The 23,355-nt window shown below is 42.0% G+C and overlaps 1 long non-coding RNA gene across 1 annotated transcript; it reads right to left on the reverse strand.

Annotated features, from left to right (window-relative positions):
- Positions 1-10,902: 10,902 nt before the first annotated feature.
- On the reverse strand, positions 10,903-22,848 carry LOC116974004. The gene is made up of 3 exons (XR_004412246.1): positions 22,792-22,848; positions 18,745-18,747; positions 10,903-10,913 (listed from the first exon to the last, which is right to left on the reverse strand). It is a non-coding gene; the product is annotated as an uncharacterized LOC116974004 (long non-coding RNA).
- Positions 22,849-23,355: the final 507 nt, after the last annotated feature.

The raw sequence follows: 23,355 nt of genomic DNA on the forward strand, positions 1-23,355 counted from the left end.
TACTTCCCCTGTGTCACTGTCCACTATGTCACCATCCTGGATGGATGTTGCTGATCCAGCAGCTGCACCTCTCATTCGGATCAGGTTGTGCAGAACACATGCTGCATATACGATACTCTCCACATTCTTGGGCCTCTGCTCCATTGTCTTGAGCAAGCATCTAAATCTGTTTGCCAAGATGCCAAAATAATTTTCTACTACCCTCCTGGCCCTTGACAGCCTGTAATTGAAGATCCTCTGTTCCCTAGTTAGATTCCTCTGTGGATATGGCTTCATAATCCAGGGCCGTAGTGCAAAGGCTTCATCAGCAACCATCGCATATGGGATGTCCGGACTGTCTTCTCCTGACAGAGGTTCTGGATCAGGCATGCCTGCTGTTCCACCTTCCATTTTCTTTCCAAGCCAGGTTTCTTTCCAAATCCGGCCATCACCAACACTTCCAGGTGTGCCCACATCCACATACAGGAAGTTGTAGTTATAACCAACCACCGCCATGAGTACAATTGAGTGGAATTTCTTGTAATTGAAATAATTTGAGCCACCTCCGGGTGGTTTACGAATTGCCACATGCTTGCCATCCAAAGCCCCACATGTGTGAGCAAAGTTCCACCTGTTTTCAAACCCCAGTGCAACCCTCTTCCACGCATCTGGTGTACTGGGACATTCCATCACTTCAGCTGAATAAAATTGGATGATCGCCTCACAGGTTTCTCGGACAATACCACAGATGCTGTTGGTGGCGACAAGAAAGTTGTAAGATAGACTTTTATAAGAATCGCCTGAGGCCAAGTAGCGGAGGGTGATTGCTATGCGCAACCCTGGTTCCAGTACCTTTTTCATTACAGTGTCAGTCTTCTTCAGCAGAGGTCCCAAATTATTCTTTAACTCATTAAAGAGCTCGGGTGAAATTCTGACAAAGTTTTTGAATGCACTTTTATCCTCTTCGCACAGCACATTAAGCAGTTGCTCATATTGTCCAAATTGAGGTCTCCGTTGAAACAAGGGCTTAACCCAGTGAGACTTCCTCTTAATTCTCTTTTTAATTAATCTCACCCTTCTGCCTTCACGCAAGCGTTTTCGATGCACATGTTGCGCTAATGCATACAGCGCGTCAATGAAAATAACAACCAGCCTGTACACGAACCAACTTTGTATAGGCATGTCTGCAAATGAGCCAATTCTACGAACGGAGGATATTTATATAGTGTGTGAAAAAAAGTGACATCATTTGTGCCACGTGATTAACTACACTACAGTCCACGATGTTCATTCACGATTAACGGGAAAGATCGGGAGACGGACAAGTCACTCGCACAAATGACAGAATTGCCGAGTACCGTGGGAACTCTTTATCTACCCCCCGTTATATCGTGCGGAACTCGTGCTGGACCACGACCACTTCACTCTGGTGACATCTTGCGTCAGGTCGCACCGTGAGAACCGGCCATTAACCAGAGTTTAACATCGTGGGAACCTTGTGCGATCACAGTACGGCATTCGTGGACCACCGTGGACCACCGTGGCGCTAACGGCAGGTAATCGTGTAACTTGGTGACTCGGGAGAAAATTCAAGCAAGTTTGAATTTCTCCACGAGTGACTTGTACACTTGTGGTTGAGCATTGCAACATTATATGAACGTAGTGGCCAGTGCGATATCCGTAATAACTCTTGCGGTTACCGTGGGAACTCCTGCGAACGGTGAACCCGGAAGCTGGACAGAGGGGACAGAAGGTGAGTAAAAATTGTCTTCTGTGGGATTGAATTTTAAAAAAAAGATTTGCATCCGCATATGGACATCAACTTATTCATGAGTTATGTTAATGAGATTCAAGAAAATAACTATAATCTTTAAAAGGGACTTTAAAAGGGACTTTACTGAAAGGTCCCGCATTTTTATGGTCCGTGAGAAATTTTTCACATGTACTTCTTTGAGAGATACAGCTCGGAGTCCTTGCCGACTAGCGATCGATGCCTTTCCGAAGCAGGGTCCGGAACGCTACCAATCAATGTTCTCCAGAGACCCGTGTAAGGAGTGAACTGCACATGCTGGTTTAAACTGAAGACAGACACAAAAAGCTGGAGTAACTCAGCGAGTCAAGCAGCATCTCTGGAGAAAAATAGGTGATGTTTCGGGACTAGACACATCTTCAGACTCAATTCCGATTAGGATGTCTGAAGAAGGGTTCCGATTCGAATCGCCACCTATTCTTTTTCTCCAGAGATGCTGCCTGACCCGCTGACTTACTCCAGCTTTTTATGTTTTTTTTCCCAGATCTGACTTACCTGCTGAGTTACACCAACATTTTGTGTCCTTTTGTGCATATTAACCAGCATCTGCAGTTCCTTTAGACATTACCTAACTTCAGATTTTAGAGATATAGTGTGGAAACAGGCCCTTCGGCCCACCGAGTCCGCGCCGACCACCTATTCTTATCCGGCTTCAGAACGGTTCTTCCTTCCATTCGTTTGGACACTGACCCGACCTACCAACCTACCTCAATGCGGACATTGGACTTTTTCCCCCTGGAACTGTCCTGAAAACATATATTCTGAACTCTGGTATTTTCCTCTTCGCTCTACCTGGTGTTCTTGTGCATGTGTCGGAAGGAACGGCAGATGCCGGTTTAAAGAGAATGCTGGAGTAACTCGACGGTTCAAAATGCTGGAGTAACTCAACGGGACATGCAGTATCTCTAAAGAGAAGGAACGGGTGACGTTTCGGGTCGAGGCCCTTCTTCAGACTGTACGTGGCTTGGTTATATTCATGTATAGCATTATCTGATATGATTGTATAGCACGCAAACAAAGGTTTATTCCCTGCATAGAATCATACAGCGTAGAAACAGGCCCTTCGACCCAACTTGCCCACACCGACCAATATGTCCCATCTACACTAGTCCCACTTGCCCGCGTTTGGCCCATAACCATCTAAACCTATCCTATCCATGCTTCAGTCTAATGCGTCTTAAACATTGCGACAGTACCTGCCTCAACTACCTTAATGGATAGCTCATTCCATACACCCACCACCCTTTGCGTAAAATAGTTACCCCTTAGGCTCTCATTAAATCATTCCCCCCGAACCTAAACCTGTATCTGCTGGTTCTCGATATGAGACAATAATAACAAACCAAAGCGAGTTAGGACATCAACGGGGAGATCCTGGATAAACCCAAGGTAGACACAAAATGGAGGAACTCAGCGCAACAGGCAGCATCTCTGGGGAGAAGGAATGGGTGACATTTCGGGTCGAGACCCTTCTGATATGCTGCCTGTCCCGCTGAGCTACATGTTGTGTCTATCTTTGTTTTAATCCAGCATCTGCAGTTCCTTCCTGGCCGAACCCGATTGAAAGATGAGAGGCTGGGCAATAGAGCACTGGGTGTGACAAGGATCAGGCTTCAGTAAACAAAGTAAAGAGAGGTGGCAACGTTATGGAAATGAAGCGGGTAATCCGAGTGATGGCGAGACGGTATCCTCTAATGTGTCGGAAAGAACTGTAGATGTTCGTTTGCGCCGATGATAGACACAGTAATACTGGAGACAGACATAAAATACTGGACGGGCAGCATCTGGATAAATGGAATGGGTGACGTTTCGGGACGAGACTCTGAAGAAGGGTCTCTAACCGAAATGTCACACATTCCTTCTCTCCAGAGATGCTGCCCGTCCCGCTGTGTTACTCCAGCATTTCGTGTCTATCTTCCGTATGCTCTGTGATGGTCATCTCGGAGTCAAGTGGCAACTCTGGTCTGTAGACACGAGGAACTGCAGATGCAGGAATCACGAGCAAAACACAGAGCGTTGGACGAGCCTGACCCTTTGAGTTCCTCCATCTCTGTGTTGAAGTCAGGTCTGGACATTGCTTGGCTCAGTCTCAGGCGCCGGCTAACTAGGAAGGTCGAGTCAAAGTCCAGCACTAACACTCAAGAAATAATGTTTGCGGCCTGATGTTCCCAATATTTAATTGAAATCATTAATAAAGTAAATAAATAGATATCAGTATCTACGGGATTGGACAGGCTAGATGCAGGAAGAATGTTCCCGATGTTGGGGGAGTCCAGAACCAGGGTCCCAGTTTTACAGTCTACCGTGGGAACTCTTTAACTCAGTAAAGTAAAGTAAAGTAAAGTAGCCTTTATTGTCATATCAGCGGGCAGGCAGCAGTTGATTGTTGCTCCCTTCAGTTTCCCAGGGGGTCGGGACGGAACTGGAGTTGGGAGGGAAAGGTGGGGGAGTCGAGGGAGAGGAGGGGGAGACAGATGGGGGTGTCTTCATTTACTGGCGGCAGGTGTCTGTCACTGAAACAGGCAGGTGAGATTTCACATCCACCTTGTGTGTGCCTCTCTCTCTCCCTCCCTCCCTCCCTCTTACACAGGCTGAGAGACTCTGCCTCTGTGAGTGTACGTCTCTTTCTCCCCCTCTCCCACACACAGTAAGACCGAGGCACTGTGCTCAGTCCATCTGTGTCTCCCACATACACAGTAAAACATGTCTCCAAATGAGCCAATTCAACCAAGGGAGGATATTTATAGTGTGTGAAAAAAAAGTGACATAATTTGTGCCACGTGATGATTTAACAACACTTTCACAACGGGAAAGCTCGGGAGACGGACAAGTCACTCGCACAAATAACAGAAATGCCGAGTACCGTGGGAACTCTTTATCTACCCCCCGTTATATCGTGTGATATCGTGCTAGACCACGACCACTTCACTCTGGTTACATCTTGCGTCAAGTCGCCCCGTGAAAAAGCGCTTTTAGTTGGCAGAGGTATTGAGGCCGTATTATCGTTGCTGTAAATGACACCAGGACTGTTCTTCAGTGTTAAGATGTGCACAGCATTCTCAGTTTACCATGATTATCACACATCTCTGCTGAGATTATACATTTCATAAATTGTCTTTAAATCTGTTTGTGCCAAGGACATAATGGCGGTGAGGTTTATGATGCTTCAGATTCCCCACTAGCAGGGAGTTCACAATATGGAAATCCAGCCGTGTAATTGTTTAGATGGAGATTTTAAGTTTGAATGATAAAGGACTGCATGCAGTGGTTTAAAACTCAGAGAAAAAAACATATATTATAGCCTGTTTGCATATACACATTTTCTCCCAAATAATGCAGGCCTTTAAATTACTGCTGTTTTAACTTTTCATATGGCTTGTCTTACTTTGAGATCTTTGGCTTACCTTTGCCTTCAAACATCAACATATTTTTTTCTGCTGTAACCCTCAGTCTCTGAGCTATTTTGAGATTTTGGCCTAGGCAGCCTTAGCCTTTAAACTACAGTCTGCAGTAACCTTAACAGTGCATTAAAGCCTTTTCTCTCCCCAGTGGCTGCAGTAAACATGACCTAATCTTTTCTTAGCTTTATGTGTTCCTGTTTATCTGACATCAGAGCTCTTGCAAAAATCAAAACTTTATGGCTCATCAAAGCTTTGGCACTTCTATTCTTAACCAATACCTCAAGCTCAATTTCAGGAAAATTGATCCAGATACAAATAATTATAGCTTTATTCAACCAATAATGGCGCCTTTTGCATTTCAATGCCTGTACCAGATTGGGGAATTACATTTGATATTGTTAGGTATTAGATCTCAGGGTGGCAAGATGAACACTCAACAAAGTAAAGACAAGGAAATAGGCACCTAAAACAAAAATATACTTGGAAAATTGTAATGGGCCAAATTAGGATTCAATACCAAGGTTTTAAATTAACTTACAATAATCGTAAACAATGTTTGAAAACAGCAGAAGGAAGATAATGTTTGCTTTGAACATATATGCCAACCATTACGTTTTTAATGTTTGCTTTGAACATATATGCCAACCATTACGTTTTTAGGATGGCCTTAACATTTCAATAATATATCGGCAACTAAATTAGATAAATTGGAGACAGAATCAAAGACAGTTACAAATGCTTCTTTATCATATTAAATGAATTGATAGTTAGAGGATAATAGACAATATGTGCAGGAGTAGGCCATTCGGCCCTTCGAGCCACCATTCAATGTAATCATGACTGATCATCCACAATCAGTACTCCGTTCCTGCCTTCTCCCCATATCCGCTGACTACGCTATTTTTAAGAACCCTATCTAGCTCTCTCTTGAAAGCATCCAGAGAACCTGCCTCCACTGCCCTCTGAGGCAGAGAATTCCACAGACTCACCACTCTCTGTGAGAAAAAATGTTTCCTCCTCTCTGTTCTAAATGACTTACTCCTTATTTTTAAACTGTGGCCCCTGGTTCTGGACTCCCCCAACATCGGGAACATGTTTCCTGTCTCTAGCAAGTCCAAACCCTTAACCATCTTATATGTTTCAATGAGATCCCCTCTCATCCTTCTAAACTCCAGAGTGTACAAGCCCAGCTGCTCCATTCTCTCAGCATATGACAGTCCCGCCATCCTGGGAATTAACCTTGTAAACCTACGCTGCACTCCCTCAATAGCAATAATGTCCTTCCTCAAATTAGGGGACCAAAACTGCACACAATACTCCAGGTGTGGTCTCACTAGGGCTCTGTACAACTGCAGAAGGACCTCTTTGCTCCGATATTCGATTTCTCTTGTTATAAAGGCCAACATGACATTCGCTTTCTTCACTGCCTGCTGTACCTGCGTGCTTACTTTCATAGACTGATGTACAAGGACCCTCAGATCCCGTTGTACTTCCCCTTTTCCCAACTTGACGCCATTTAGATAGTAATCTGCCTTCCTGTTTTTGCTACCAAAGTGGATAACCTCACATTTATCCGCATTAAACTTCATCTGTCATGCATCTGCCCACTCCCCTTATTTAATTCTTGGGCCTCAAAGTGATTATTTAATTCTTGGGCCTCAAAGTGTTTGTACAAGACATATAGCTACTACATTTACTTCAGAGGAACATTTAAGCACCTGCATAGCTATCTTTTTTTCTATAGACAATTATTTTCCTTGAGAGTAGTTGAGACACGGAGGGTGTTTCCTAAAGTAGATCCATTTACTGTACACCTCAAGTGATTTTATTTCAGAATGTCTGTTGCTGCATTTATTACTGACCTATGATCATTTGGAAATCGACCAGGATAAGTTTATGGAGCAGTGATTATTCTTAGTTAGTTACAGGAATTTCAGTGCAATTTATTTAAATAAAATGTAAATGCAGTGTACTTTTTAACATTAATCATTAACTTGTTTGTATGATTGTTATAATGCCTTTTACTGCTCTGTAATATAGAACATTGTTTGTTTGAAGGTTTTTGTTGCTGTGCAATAACAACAGAGAAATACCCCTGTGCATTAGAATGCTTATTTAATGGGTAATGTAAAGACTTAAATTAATACACAATAGAAGTAAAATAGATTATTAATATAAAGTGAAGTCATAAGTTCAGTAGACAACTTAAAAGTAGAAGCATAAAATTATATACATTTTAACTTTATTTTCATTATAAGTGCAGGCATAGAGCCATTTCAGTTTAAAAAAAGGAAACCTTTTTGTGGAGGCAGAGGGCATCAGTGTGTTAGCAAATGAATGTTTTGGATCTGTCTTCACAGGAGAATAGAATGATGGTGATAGTCTTCAATTTGTGGCCAAGTGCAAAGTGACAGTGCTCATTGCTAACCACGAAGAAAGCTGCTGACAACGATCTAGCAATCTTCACTATGAGCTTCATCTTTTCTGATACTGCGCACTGTCAGGATCATTGGAATACAGTAATGGTAAAATATCATTGATCTGCCTAATCAGTCAATCCTAGCGAAGAAGTTGCATAGATAGCAAACTAGGATGGATAGAATGCACTATTTTCCTGAATATTTGAAACATTTAAAGAGTAAGAAATTAAGATTGAGACATACAAATACGATTGAGTTAGAATATGAAATACAAATAATATGTTTGAAAAATAAAAATAATATTACTTCAAAATTCATTTTATTTTGAATTATCTATATGAAAGAGTTCTATTCCAGTTACATAAAATAATCTCTTCAAATTTTACCAAGCAGTAATTGTGAGTTAGCATGCTTTCATTTCATGCTCAAAGGCATAATTATGGCTAATTATGGCTAATTATGGCTGAACATATCTCATGCTGGAAGGCATAATGACCTAGGAATTTATTAGGGCTTTGGGAAGTCTGCTAAAAGGTCTCTGCACAGCACACCAAAGATTGTTTTGGTCTTAGGCCTGCAGTGGGAAAGGTCAAAAACACCCAAGTATGTAATTAAAAACTTTTTACTCCTAATGGCTTGGGCATTTATTCATGTTAATGAAGTGTGTTAAATGTTATTTAGGTGGTATGCCACTGATTGTTTTTATTATGTGCATGACACAGCAGATAGGCTTCAGGAACATCCTGGACTGGAAAGTAATTTGAGACATAGTGTGGGAGTCAGGTTCTCAGTCCAAAGTTATGGTTGCAGTGAGGGTTCACATTACTAGCTTGCTCAAGGTGTGTAACTTGGGTAAGGGGTACAGTTGTTCCCTGAGCAAATATCAGCTCGGGGTTGAAAATCCTACTCAAATATATTTTCTTCCTTACTCCCTATCTTTTGAGAAACAAAATCAATTCCATTTGAAAATATCCAACCACAGTTTTGGCACTGAACAACATGATCTAATTTCCTGGAAATAGTTGAATTGAGTATTATCCAGGAAATTCCATAACTCCATGTGTGTTTGACATGGAATTCTTGTCATTGACACAAGCATCATTAATATCAAGAAATTCCTGGTTATTATTGGAGAGGCCTGATTTACCAGGAAATTGTTGCAATATTTCTACTCTGGAAATACTAAATTTTCATAAAGCAATGTAAAATAGTGGCAATCTTATATATTTGTTAATAAAATCAGCAGATTCTGAGACCAAATTGAAATGGGAATAGTTTGGAAATATGAACCATACAGTCCACTGTTCAATGTACAACACCTCATACTTATCTGAATTAAACTCCATTTGCCACTGCTCAACCTACTTATCCAGCTGATCAAGATCTTGCTGTAATTCTTGATAACTATCTTCCTTGTCTACGATACTGCCTATTTTATTGTCATCTGAAATATTTCTATCATGCCTTATATATTACCAATAATTGATAAAGGTGACAAACAGCCAGGGCCTAGACCCGATCCTCTGAAAAACAACTTTTCACCACCTCCCTCTGCTTCCTACCATGAAGCCAATTATGTATCCAGTCAGCTTGCCCTCCCTGGATCCCAAGGAGAGCCGGGCTGCCAAGGGCATGGCGTGTTGTGCAGGACTGAATCACACACAGGGATGGTGACATTTTGACGTTGAATCTTCAACCGTGAGAAAATCACAGAATTTCTTGTTTCACAATGGTGAACAAATGCAAATTTTGCTGCCATCGGAATGACAACATTTGATGCAGTGTTGTGGTAGAAGTAGCAGTCACGTTATTGAATCAGCTTGAAATGGAAAGAACGAGGTAAAAAATGGTTCATAAATACGTTATCAGTTCAAAATAAACTTATTGATAAATGCTAATAAGGAGCTTCCAGGAGCTCTGACCACTATCTCTAAATCCCCCTTGTTTATTGGAATGGTGTCAGATGATTAGAGGACTGCAAATAGCAGTCATCCAACCCTCCAGCCTATTTGAAAAATGTGAAGGGGAGGCACTGATGGGTAAATATATTAATCAAAATTCATTGATGGGAAAAGCTGCAAAAGCCATTATCAGATAGAATATTAATTTTCATTTGGAAAAGCAGGCATTAATATGGTATACCAAGTCGGCAAGTCAAGTCAAGTTGATTTGTCACATACCCATACAAATGTACAGTGAAATGAAAGTGGCAATCACGGGATTGTGCAAAACAACAGAACAACAGAACAGAACAGAACCAGTATTTACATTCAAAAAAGAAAGACACAACAGTAAATATGCCCCGGTGAGATCAGAGTTTATAGTCCTGATGGCCTGTGGGAAGAAACTCCATCACATCCCCTCTGTTTTCGTAGCGTGACAGTGGAGGCGCTTACCTAACCGTAGCAGCTGGAACAGTCCGTTGCTGGGGTGGTAGGGTACCAGCATGGACATGTTAAAAGCAAATTTTACTTCGGAGTCACGTGAGCGATTCTGTGAAGAAGGCCGTCAACCCGCATGCGCGTCATTACGTCTGGCGCATTGCGCAAGGGCAGCGGTAAGTTTAAACCTACAGGTAAGTTTAAAACTTAATTTCTAGGGTTTGTGTTTTGTGTTGCAGAAAGCTCCTTGCAGAGCTTGCCTGCTGGATTCGGGGCGAAGTCGGACGGGCCGCTGGGAAACCGGTTATGGACCATGGGGAATCCCGATTCGGACCGCTGAAGAACGCGGGTAGCCGGCGGCTGTCTGGTTCGTTTCTCTAGTCACTGACAAGGAGGTCAGCGACATCCAGGAGGGGACTGCAAGTGGTGGTTTCCTCAAGAAAGGGGGTAGACCAAGAAAAGTTGATCTCGCTACCCCAGTCGCTGACAAGGGGGTCAGCGACACTCCCAAAGGGAATCCCACTCATGACCTCGGGTAATCCCGGCCATGACCGTGGGGAACACGCTACGGATACCGCGGAAGTGCGGGTAGCGGGCGGCGCTAAAAATTAGCCTTTTTCGAGTCACTGGCGGTAGAGCCAGCGGCTATAGACTTGGTGCCGGCAGTGAGCACCTTGGCTACCCCGCAGCGGAGAAAAGCCACTAAAAAGTCTGTCAGGGCCCTGGACTCGGATGAGTCAGGCCAGGAGGACTCTCCTCCTTCTATGGGCAGTGTGTTTGCAAGACTGACCCATCTGAAGCATCTACTGGAGAGGTCGCTCCAAAGATATATGCTCCGAAGAAGGGAGCTATCTGAGCCTGGGTATTATGGAGAACCCGCAGGCAGCGGCACCTGTGTCAGGGCTGCTTGATGTCTCCCTCTCTGAGCAGGGGAGTGTAAGTGGCCAGTTTTATACTGAGTCAGATTCAGGTATCCTGAGAGGCCTGCGGCAGCACCTGTGTCAGGGCTGCTTGATGTCTCCCTGTCTGAGGAGGGGAGCTTAAGAGGCCAGTTTTATACTGAGTCAGATGCAGGTATCCTCAGAGGCCTGCGGCAGCACCTGTTCTCTGGGCTGCCTACGAATCTCCCTCTCTGTTGGAGGGGAGTGCGAGTGTCAGTTTGTAACTGACTTCAAATTCAAAGTATGTCCGTGGAACATACTGGAGCACATGCATATGGCTCTAAGGAAATACTCGCAAACAAAAGGGTTACTGCCATGGGCAGAAAACCCGGAAGGGGCCAGAGTTTTCCCCTCACGCTACAAGTGCCGTCAGTGAACAGCGCTATCAGGGGTGACATTGGAGGAAATGAAACCAGCCGCCGAATCCTCTCTTCAGGTATGACTTATCCAACAGGTATTCCTGGATGAGGAAGCTAAACTGTCGGGCTGATCAAAGTACCAACGACGAACAAAGCTTCATCGTATCGGCGACTACACACCACACGCCTCATCGGCAGTAAGCAGTTCACTGAAGCTGGTGGCAGCTTGAAAGCTGCGCAGAGGCCAAGGTCCAAACCGGTCTCAGGAAATATGGAATCCACATACACTACCATTCCTACGCTCCCTATGCACCTAGAGTCTATAAGTAGTTGATACCAATAACTGAAGAATTGGCAATTCATGCAAATCCCATCTCTCCTTAACTAGAGATGGCATTCGTAATTTTCCATCTTTGAGCACTAGCATCAGTCTGAAATACAACTGATAGTGGACGAACAATATTCAGCATTGCTCCAGTAGTTTCGTAAATAAATTTTCAGTTGTATTTCAGAGTATCCTGTCATCATTCACCCAATTTATTTGGCGCTGGTATATCATCATGTAAAATCAATGACAACACAGAATGGATGTTGGATCACTAAGTATTTTATGACATTATGGCTCGATGGAACACCGAATATCGATATGGTTGCATCCAGGCTCATTCACCGGTTTGTAAAGACATGTGGCATCGCAGTAGCGAGAGATACATTCTCGCTACACGAGGGAGGAATGGTATTTTGTGTCGTTGCTCCATTTTGCCTCATCAGTCGGGTCTTGCAATGATTCAGCAAGATCCCGCTTCAGGGTTTCGTATTGTCTGACTGGCCTATGTAGCCATGGTTTCCCGCAAATGTTGGAAATTATAATAGAACCTTATATGGAGTTTCTAAACATAGAACTTTGCTGGTTCAGCCTTGGACTCGGGGAACCAGCCTCTGTATGATTAATCAATTCATTGCCTTACAAAATCTGAGAAGACAGCTCCTATGGCTTGGGTTGTCAGACCAATCCATGTTTGTGCTTACTGCAGAGTGCAGGGATGGCACCAAATAAGAAGTAGATTTTCCTCTTCAGGAGATGGGAAGCGTTTCTGTTTAAATGCTTTGTTACATACAGTATAGTGCGGCAAGGACACTGATGTCTTGGAGTTCATTTTCTGTGGGCCCTTGACAATAAATTAAGTTAACTGTGCTCAACGTGCTTTCTCATCATGTTTGCTGCAGCGAGCGGGACCCAGCTCTGTCGGGTCTCACCCTCTGATTCCAGTTTATTAAGGATATCTTTGCACATGTTCTCCCAGACCCAAGTACACGGAGTATGGGATATTGACATTGTGTTGACACTGCTTCGCCAGGGGGCTCCAGCTACAGTATATCCCTATCTTTGGCTCGGGGCTCATAAGGTGGTTATTCCCTTGGTGCTGTTCTCAGTGCAATGGGTCCAGTCATTGCATAAATTGGGACTGGACAGGATGGTTATACCTGCCAATAATATAATATTTCATGTTTACTATTTAGTTATGCAGGGCAGCCCAGGGGTGTCAGGTCTCAAGATAGTTCTCATGGCATACACCACGCACCTTCGGTTATGTGTGGTCACACATTTACAACATTATGTCAGGGTCACCTAGAGCCTTAGAGGCTCTCATACTATCTATGTTTGTTAGTTACTTATAACCTCATAAGAAGGTATCAGTTCAGACCATCTCCAGGTGGTTCAAACGGGGTTTTGGCTTATACACTCCACCAGAGCTGCTACTTCATCAGTGGCAAGGGTTATGTACGGTCCTCTGGACCACATCCTGCTGACTGCAGGATGGTCTAATGAACAAGTTTCCAAACATTTTATTTTTTAACCCATTGCCAGACCAGGGGTATTTGCCAACTCTTTTTTAGGTTCTATTTTATAGTTTCCCCGGGATGAGAGGGGTTACTATTATTGTTATTTGTTCATTTATCAGCATCAGCATGTTTTAAATCTACGTCATGTCTGTATGCATTATGAATGTTTCCCTTATCTGTGGTCAACTGATGCAGTCGTGCTTGTGTGGACTCGGTTTTTCCACGGAGTGAAATCACCGAGCTTCAAAGTCTTCACAGAATCACTCACGTGACTCCGAAGTAAAATAGTAAGATTAAACAAGAACTTACCAGTTTGAAGTTTGATCTTTATTTTATGAGGAGTTACGATGAGCGATTACATGCCCACCGCTCCCACCCTCATATTATAAAGGTCACCTGGTAGTTATAGTCTTCTCTAATCTTACTATGTTACTTCAATTACTGTTATCTGTGATTTCACACCGCTGCTTTGAAGATTGACGCGCATGCGGGTTGACGGCCTTCTTCACGTAATCGCTCATCGTAACTCCTCATAAAATAAAGATCAAACTTCAAACTGGTAAGTTCTCGTTTAATCTTACTATTATATGCAAAGTTCCTAATGGAGTTCTTTGATGAAATAACAGAGAGAATTGATGAAGGTGATGTAGCTGATTTAAGTAGAGTTTTAAAAGTTGATGTTAAAACAACTGTGGTAAATGTGTTTGATAATTCACTATGGGATAACCGGAAGATATTTTTGGAATACAGCTGTTTTGAATACAACAACTTATGCAAAGTGATTCACAGCTGCAGGCAGAGGGACTATTATTTTTATTGTTAGAAGAAAATAATATGGATTTTGGTATAAGGAATAAAATCTCAAAGTTTTCATTTGGTTCAATATCTGGCATTAGATTTCAGGAAGACATGGATCAACCTAAGAAAATGAAAGACTCGTAGGAGATCTAATTTAATGTTTGAACACGTAAGGGAATGCATTGGAATGAGCTACACACAGAGACAATATAATGTTAATGGTGCAGTGCTGAATAGGTTCAAACACAGAGTGCAAATTTATAAACATTTGAATGAGGGAGGATAAAATGATAATTGTCTGAGAAAGTATGTGGATATGTGGTACAGTCTTGTGATAGGGGAGATTGAATATAAAAAATAATGAATTCTAAACTTTTATATACTATGTTAATGCAAAAGGTTACAATTTTGATAGGAAAATGGTGGTAATATTGTTTAGACTGGCATTCCTTTGCTATTGTAATGAGTGCAAACTGCTTCACTTTACTTTTATCCACATATGGGGTGTGACTATGGTTGACAAGACCAACATTTCATGCCTTCCCTAATAAACATTGAACATTTGGTGAATTTCCTGTTTGTAGAATCCTTGCTGCCCTTTGATGAATGAACTCCAAAGTATTGGGTAAATAATGAATTCCAAGATATAAATCCAATGGCAATGACATTTCCAAGAAAACAAATATAGATATATTTTGATGGGAAATTAAAATGTCAAGGGGTGCATTTCCATCCATGGTTAATAAAAAAGAGGGAGAAAACATTGTTTAAACATTGTTTAAAAATACCCTATATAATTACACAAAAATACATCATAGGTCAGAACAATTAATGATTTTTTTAAAAAGCATTGTTTAAAAGACTGATGAGGATGAACACTGATCCACTGAACAAGAAAAAGTCAGCTAAAATTTTCAAAATAGATAGTAATACTTTGTTTAGATATATTAATAATGGAAAACAAGAGGGATATGAAAAGAAGGCTACAAAGGATATGGATTGCATCTCAGAGCTATAAATTGGAAATTCGAAGTGAGACGAACTCAGAAAAAATACAATCTCTGGAAGAATTACCCTATACCAATTGTTGTAGCTGTGTTCCGACAAGAGATATAATTGATGCATTAGTTTACATATAAGCAATGGAGAAAGAAAATGGGACATTTCACATCAGACAGTTTAATGTCTGTCCATGGAAAAATATTGGCTGTATTAATGATGTTAGAGCATGGCTTGTGGAAAACTTTAATGCAATCAGGCAATGAGAGGAAATTTATGTTTGACCAACTTGTTGGAGTTCTTTGAAGAATCAACATGTGCTGTGGATGAAGGAAAACATATATATACATTTCCTGACGGCACTTCATTTATATCACATTAACGATTATTGTAGAAAATAAAATGTGATGTAAAATGTAGTATATTGCCATGGATAGAAGACAAGGAGGCTAATAAGAGACAGGGATTAGGCACAAATGGGTCTTTTGCTAGTTGAAAAATTGTGAGGAATTATGTGGTGCAATGATTGATGCTGGAGTCTCAGCATTTTACAATTTATATAAATGACTTGGTAATGGTCATTATATTTTCTGATAATACAAAGACAGATGAGAAAGTCAATGGTGAAAAGGATATAAGAGGCTTCAAATGGATATAAATAATGAGATAAACTATTGAACACAGTTCTGGCAAATGGAGTAAAACACAGGGAATGCAAATTTGCCCTTCTTGGCAAGAAAAAAAAATCACATTATCTAAATGATGACAAACTGCGGAGCTTTAAGCTGCAGAGAGATCTGGCTATTCCAGTGCATTGTTTGAAAAAGAGTATTATGTAGATAGAGTAAGTAATAGGAAAGAGATAAATGCATTAGACTTAAATTAGAATAAACATTTCTTGGATTAAAACCTTTGCTTTAGAAAGAAAGTAAGGACAGATTAGAATTTTATCTGATGTATTTTAGCAGAGGGTGGGAGGGACTTAATTGAAACATGCATATTTCTGAAGGATCATGACAGTGTGAAAGAGGGGAGGATGTTCTCATCCACCTAAGACAGTAATGAGACAGGTTTTCTTTGAATGTGGTGGAAGCCAAGTATTCAAAATAACTTGAGGCATTAGGGATTCATAGAGTCATAGGCATAGAGTCATACAGCGCAAAACCAGGCACTTTGGCCCAACTTACCCATATCAAACAACATGGCCCAGCTACACTAGTCGCCTGCCTGCATTTGGCCCATATCGCTCCAAACCTGTCCTATCCATGTACCTGTCTAATTGCTTCTTAACTGTTGCAATAGTCCTTGCCTCAACTATCTCATCTGGCAGTTTGTTCCATAGACCCACCACCTTTAGTGTGAAAAAGTTACCCCTCAGATTCCTATTAAATCTTTCCCCATTCACCTTAAACCCATGTCCTCTCTAGTTCTCGATTCCCCTACTCTGGGCAAGAGACTCTGTGTGTCTACCCAATTTATTCCATTCATGTAAGTTTGATATACACATGAGAAAAGGTCGCTAATGGATCTAACTTTGACCAATAGGAATTATATATAAATAATTTTGTTGGCCAGTGAACACCATGCACGCCACTGGATCTTGAAAACATTTACACATGACAGCTCAAAGTAAGAAAAGAGCATTCAGAATGGTATTGAAAACCTTCAGTCTCTGCAGTAGAACTGCACAGAATACCTGGGTTCATGCATAAACAGCAGAAACTAAGCACCACCTCAGAAACAATCCATTTGCATGCTGCATTTGCTACTTCCTGCCCCATCTGTAAAAGAGACTGTGGAGACATTGGCTTGATCATTCAGCTCAGAACACCCTCCCCTCCCCCCCACCCCTCCCCCCTCCCACCAATGGACTGGAAACAAGCTCCTGATTGACTGCCAATAAAGAGGATAAACAAATATTTCTATAGAAATATGAGTCATGGTAGAAAGACACTGTAGTATGGTCAGCACAAATAAGATATAACACAAAGAGAATGTTGATTGAAGCATTTATAGGATTGCTGGCCAGTGTGGGGGTGGGGGGGGGATTTCTGCAGTGCTAGCATGGATGTTGTGGGCTGAAGGGATTGGTTTCCAGAGGTCTAGTATGAACATTGTGGGCCGAATGGATTCTTGGGCTGGCAGCTCAGTCACTGAGACCTGGCAGCTCAGTCACTGAGGTCAGGCAGCTCAGTCACTCAGGCCAGGTAGCTTAGTCACTCAGGCCTGGCAGCTCAGTCACTCAGGCCTGGCAGCTCAGTCACTCAGGCCTGGCAGCTCAGTCACTCAGGCCTGGCAGCTCAGTCACTCAGGCCTGGCAGCTCAGTAACTCAGGCTTGGCGGGCTGGCAGCTGAGAAACTGCCAGAAATTTTGCCGAAAACAGGTGACAGACTCTGTGAGAGAGAAGGGGGAGAGGGTGGACAATCAATTGTAGACATTTTCATCTTTTTTTACAGATCACAGCAATGAAGGATGAAAGTCTATCCTTGCGTGGATCTCTAGAGCGCTAGTATGGGTGTTTTTGCGCTGAAGGGACTGATTTCCAGAGGTCTAGTATCGACATTGTGGACTGAATGGATTCTTGGACTGGCAGTTCAGTGAGTCATGGCTGGTGGGCTGGCAGTTCACTAAGTCATGGCTGGTGGGCTGGCAGTGCAGTCACTCACAGCTGGTGTGGTGGCAGTTCACTAAGTCACCCCTCCTCCCTTCAACCCCCCACCCCCCCACTCTGCTCCTTGCCATTTACCTCCCCCCCACGCATTCAGTCCATCTCCCCTCAACCTCCCCCCCATGCACTCTTACATAGATACATAGAAAATAGGTGCAGGAATAGGCCATTCGACCCCTTCCGCAGTCAGCAACACTTCCGCATTCAGCACGACCTCTGTGCTCACCAGAAATCATGCATTGTTCAGCGCGACCTGTCCACTACATCACGGAATGAGTGGGACTTTTGCAGTAAACACAGTCTGATCTTTCAAACCACATATTCATTTTCAAACCAACCACACTTTCAAACCAATTTTTCATTTTCAAACCAACCACAATTTAATTTTCAAACCAACCACATTTTCAAACCACATTTTCATTTTCAAACCAACCACATTTTCAAACCACATTTTCATTTTCAAACCAACCACATTTTCAAACCACATTTTCATTTTCCAACCAACCACATTGTCCAACCAACCACATTTTCCAACCACCCACATTTTCAATTTCAAACCTCATTTTCAAACCACATTTTCATTTTCAAACCTCATTTTCAAACCACATTTTCATTTTCAAACTACATTTTCATTTTCAAACTTCATTTTCAAACAACATTTTCATTTTCAAAGTTCATTTTCAAACCGTTTTTTCATTTTCAAACCTCATTTCATATAGATGGAGGGTTCAGCTTGAAGACTGGCATTGGAGAAAAGAAGATTGGAAGCAATAAAGGTAGAAAGAAGCTTGTAGCCACAGTGAGAGTGAGGTTTATGTGACAATGATGTGCTGAGGCTCACCAGAAATTCTGTTACGAAATGCAACATTTTTATTGAATAAATAGTGGAACTTCATCTAAAAACCCAATTGTATTTTGTGTATGCACTGCTTGCATCTAGAAATTATTGTATGAATCTTTGTGCTTATAACAATCTTACTGTATATATGTTCACTTGCCGTGCACAGAGGGATCAGTGTGCAATTTTGCTCTTCTCATACTTTGTTGATAAGATATATGTATGAGGCAGGCTTCAACTTCAAGACCACCGTGCACCCAATGGATGGCCCTGTTGCTGTATTATTCCTTGAAAAATATATAACTTCCTCACGGATTCTTGAGAATCTCTAGTTCATGACTTGTTAAAGATGCAGCATTCAAAATAGTATTTAAAACCTCAAGTCCACATTTTGGGAGAGTGCAGGAGCCCTAATTAAGTGGCAGAAAATACACATCACGATACGATATGATACTATATGATATGATACGATACGATATGATAGAACTGTATTTATCCCAAGAGGGAAATTGTTCTGCCAAGTCATAAAACACACCAAGATACATGAAACATGAAATTAAAGTGACGAGTGGAAAGTCCAGGATTGGGGATGTGCAAAGATTGGGGAGGGGGAAGGGGAGTCACTCCATCCCAACTTCACAGTCTACCCATCTAACCTATTAAGCAACTTCTGCCCAATCTCTGGAAGCGATTTTCCTTCTCGCATTGGCTTAATCAGTCATCCCAAAACCCCCAAAAACTACAGTGGAAGAAAGCCATCTTTAATCCAAAGGGGCTGCCTAAGGTTGATCCCAGAAAGGGCCAGTCCCACTTAGGTGATTTTTTGGGTGACTGCCGGCGACTAGGCTGTCGTCACACGATCGCCGGGGTGTCGCCTGTATGGTCGTGAGTAGTCTCCTCAGTCACCCAAAGAGTCATAATGTTTTTCTGGTCGCCGCTGGATTTTGAAATGTTCATAACTTTTCGGCGGCAATCGGCAACCGTGGGCTTGTTGTAACTTGTCTTCTTCTGACATAGGTGCTGTCGTAGGTTGTCACCAGAATGGCGTAGGTTGTCGCCAGGATGACGTAGGTTGTCGCCAGGTGATGTAGGTTGTCGCCGATGCTGACCAGTGAATTCCATTTTCATAGTCGTCGGCAGTCGCCTAAAAAATCATCTGAGTGGGACAGGCCCATTATTTAGTCCAGTCGCCATTTTTTCGGCGACCTGCTATGACTATGACAGTCGCCTAAAAAAATCACCTAGTGGGACAGGCCCTTAATACTCTCAGTTTATGATTAGAAAAATATTGGCATATTCATGACTTGTAATCTGTCCATTCATAATTCAGATGGACACATAAGGGAGTTGGGTTTTAATATTGAATTGAGTGGTAGTAAAACAACTTGCACAGCAGAGTGGCAGCTAATTGAAATTGAGAAATATGAAGTCAAAATATATAATGAACAGAAATTTCCTGCATTGAATGCTAAATATCACAGGACTGAAATAGAAAGACTTAATCACCCAGGCTATTCTTCTCCAATATTTTTGTATAAAGTAAATTGGGATTCAGAAAAAAATAACAGAAAATATGTAGCCATTCATTTTATTTTACAAGTTCTACTAGTTGAAGTGACGGTTGCATTGAAGTACTCAGCAAGCATATTCAAACCAAAAGAATATAACAGAGTTACATGTTCTCTTGTAAAAAGTTACTTTATCTGCTATAAACAAAGCTGAAATGAAAAAGGCATCACCCAGTCATTCTGCACGAAAAACACATTAGTAGTTGTCATTAGTTGGCAATGAATTTGGAACCTGCTTAAAAACTTGTGAAATGTGCTTTATAAATGAAAGTCACTAGTCCGTATTTAGAATGTTAGATTTGTGTTCAGTTAATTCTATTCTTTTCAACTTCTATTACTATTAGTGATGGACTAATGCATCTGTTTCAAATGTCATAATCACATTGAAAGAGACCATTCAACCCTTGAAGTTTATACCAGCTCTCAGAACAATCTCATTCTCCAATTATTTCCTTGTAATCTATTCCCTCTCACATGCCCATGAAACCATGCACACCCTCACTTCCCCATTCTCTTGCCACCCATGTTGTGTCAATTAGATTTGCTAGTTCACCTACAACCAGCAGACCTTGGGGATGTAGGAGAAAACTGGAGTACCTGGGGAAAGCGCACTATCACAGGGAGAGCTTTTTTCTTGGTTGGGTGAAACTTGGTCGTTGAATTTGTGGGACAGCTGTACAAACTGCAAGACCATGATGCTCCTCATTTCAATAGTAAATGCTATGTCTTACTCCACGCCTTCAAGTTGAATAGGATTGCGATTCAAACAGAAGAACACCAAGAAAGGAAGGAGGATGGTAACAAATATTGTTTTTATTGCTGTCTCTTCCTGCCAATGGACCCTGATGAACAATATATCCAGAGGTTATAAAGGATTAATTGAGAAACTGGATGACATTAACAACTCAATCTCTATCCCATCAAATAAACTTCCACCAACACTCCTTGCCTCACCCCGTCCTGTCCCATAAATGGATGTCACAGAGCAGGTCCAGGCATCTGGCATGGTGGCGCAGCGGTAGAGCTGCTGTCTTACAGCAAATGCAGCGTCGGAAACCCGGGTTTGATCCCGACTATGGGTGCTGTCTGTACAGAGTTTGTACGTTCTCCCCATAACCTGCGTGGGTTTTCTCCGAGATCTTTGGTTTCCTCCCACACTCCAAAGACGTACAGGTATGTAGGTTAATTGGCTTGGTAAATGTAAAAATTGTCCCTAGAGGGTGTAGGATAGTGTTAATATGCGGGGATCGCTGGTCGGCGCGGACTGAGTGGGCCGAAGGGCCTGTTTCCGCACTGTATCTCTAAACTAAACTAAACTAAATTAAACTACACACTACCTCATCCTGACTGAACTGCATTCTATCCATATTCCAGATTCAAGGGGATGTGAATAACTTAAGTCTTGGAAATCAGGAGACTATTTTATGCCAACATGTCTATAAGTTAAACACTCAAACCTTGCTGATTAGTCTAACAGGCTGTCAAAACGAGATCAACTTTTATTTTTTCTTCGACTCAAATGAACCCGATTAATGGTAGCATTCTCCATTCGGGTTTAATTACCTGACACTTATTATTCTCTTAAGACGTAGTTTGCTTTGACTGCCCATCTAAGTGTGAAATACTGTAGTTATACACATGCCAGATAAGTCTCGCAATGTTAACAATGTGTCCCTTTAACTAATGAGGAAATTAAGTTATGTGATATGCACCCAGTTCCACTCCAACTCTTCAATGATGGCTGTGCATTGAGCTTTTTACCCCGGTGTACATCTGTGAAGGCAGAAATTAGTATTATGTGACCAACAAGTGTTCATACTTGTAATGTCTGTGTAATGTCTGCTGTATGGCCCTGTTGTGGCTAGCACAATGAATAGACGTCCGACACCAACAACATCTTGTAAGAAGTTCTTTTTTTCCCACTCCCAAACAGACGCTTCTCGAAGGTCACTCGTCATCAGTCACGAGGCACTGGCAAACTCACCAGCTTCTACTCCTGGCCTCAAGAAGGCACTGGCAATGACATTATCTCCCCCTTCAACTTTGGTGTCATAAATATATTACATCTTCCCCTCAACTTTGGGGCCACAAATACTAATACATTTAAACATTAATGAATTTAATGTGGATAAAGTACCACAATTAACACAGTGCTCTTTATACTTCGAGCTTCATACTACAAAACTAGAAACTCTATATTTACATGTTGATGACGAATACAAACGTTGCATACATTCTATTTAAAATCTGCTTATGAACTTTAATAGCCACATAAAGTTTTACATTGGATTCAATTAAGAGTGCTGCTGTTTGTATTGAATCACTTTGTTTTACATATTTTTCAGTAGGTATTTACATATTTTTTCATGGTACAAAACATATTCAATGATTGCTCTGATCTGCTTGTTTCCTTTTAACACATCACTGGTCAAAATCAATGGTAAATAAGTGTTAAGGTTCTGCATACATGAAGTTGAACATTCAGTAAATTACCTTTTTCTAAGTTAACCTCAAAACTAGAAAATCTATCACTCCACAGTTTTTTTTAACTTTGTTTTTCCTTTACTCTTGAAACTAGAAACTCTATAACTCCGCATTTTTTTTACATTGGTTCCTTTACTCTTGCAACTAGAAACTCTATAACTCCTCATTTTTTTTACATTGCTTCCCTTTACTCTTGCCACGTTGCCATGCTGGGAGATGTTTTCTTGTGTCTGGGAGACTGGCTCCTCCATCTAGGTTTCTCGCCCTGTCTGGGAGACTTGCTCTGGCGACTGGGAGACTTGCTCCTCCGTCTGGGAGATTTGCTCCGTCTGGGAATCTGGCTCCTCTGTCTGGGAGTCTGGGCTGCAGGTGGCCTATCGTGGGGTACAAGGGTCTATCCTGCGCTACAGGGATCTGTTCTTGGCTAGAGGGGTCTGTCCTGGGCTACAGGGGGTTTATACGTCTGGCTGACTCTCCGCCTCATCTGGGAAACTTGCTCCATCTGGGAGAAGGCCTCTTCAACAAACTTCTGCCGCTCTTTCAATTTCTCTATCCTGGGCTACAGGGGCTCAGACGTCTGGCTGACTCTTCGCCTCGTCTCGGAGACTTGCTCCATCTGGGATGCGGACTCTTGGCGTCTCGCTCCGCCTGAGCGAAGCTTTCTTCAAAAAAAATGTTGGCAAATCATCTGTACTTCTTGGCTTCTTAACTTTTACTTCTTTGGATTTGTCACTTAGCGTTTTAAAACTGCTGCTCAGGTCATGCTGCGCGCTCTGCAGCTGCTACTTGAAGTTCTCAAACATGGCGACAGTCGTTATCGCCGCGCGGGCACGGGTGAGGGTGCAGGGCAGTGCCGTCAGAAG

Source organism: Amblyraja radiata, chromosome 6 (genome assembly GCF_010909765.2).
Source record: "Amblyraja radiata isolate CabotCenter1 chromosome 6, sAmbRad1.1.pri, whole genome shotgun sequence".
NCBI classification, from domain to species: Eukaryota; Metazoa; Chordata; class Chondrichthyes; order Rajiformes; family Rajidae; genus Amblyraja; species Amblyraja radiata.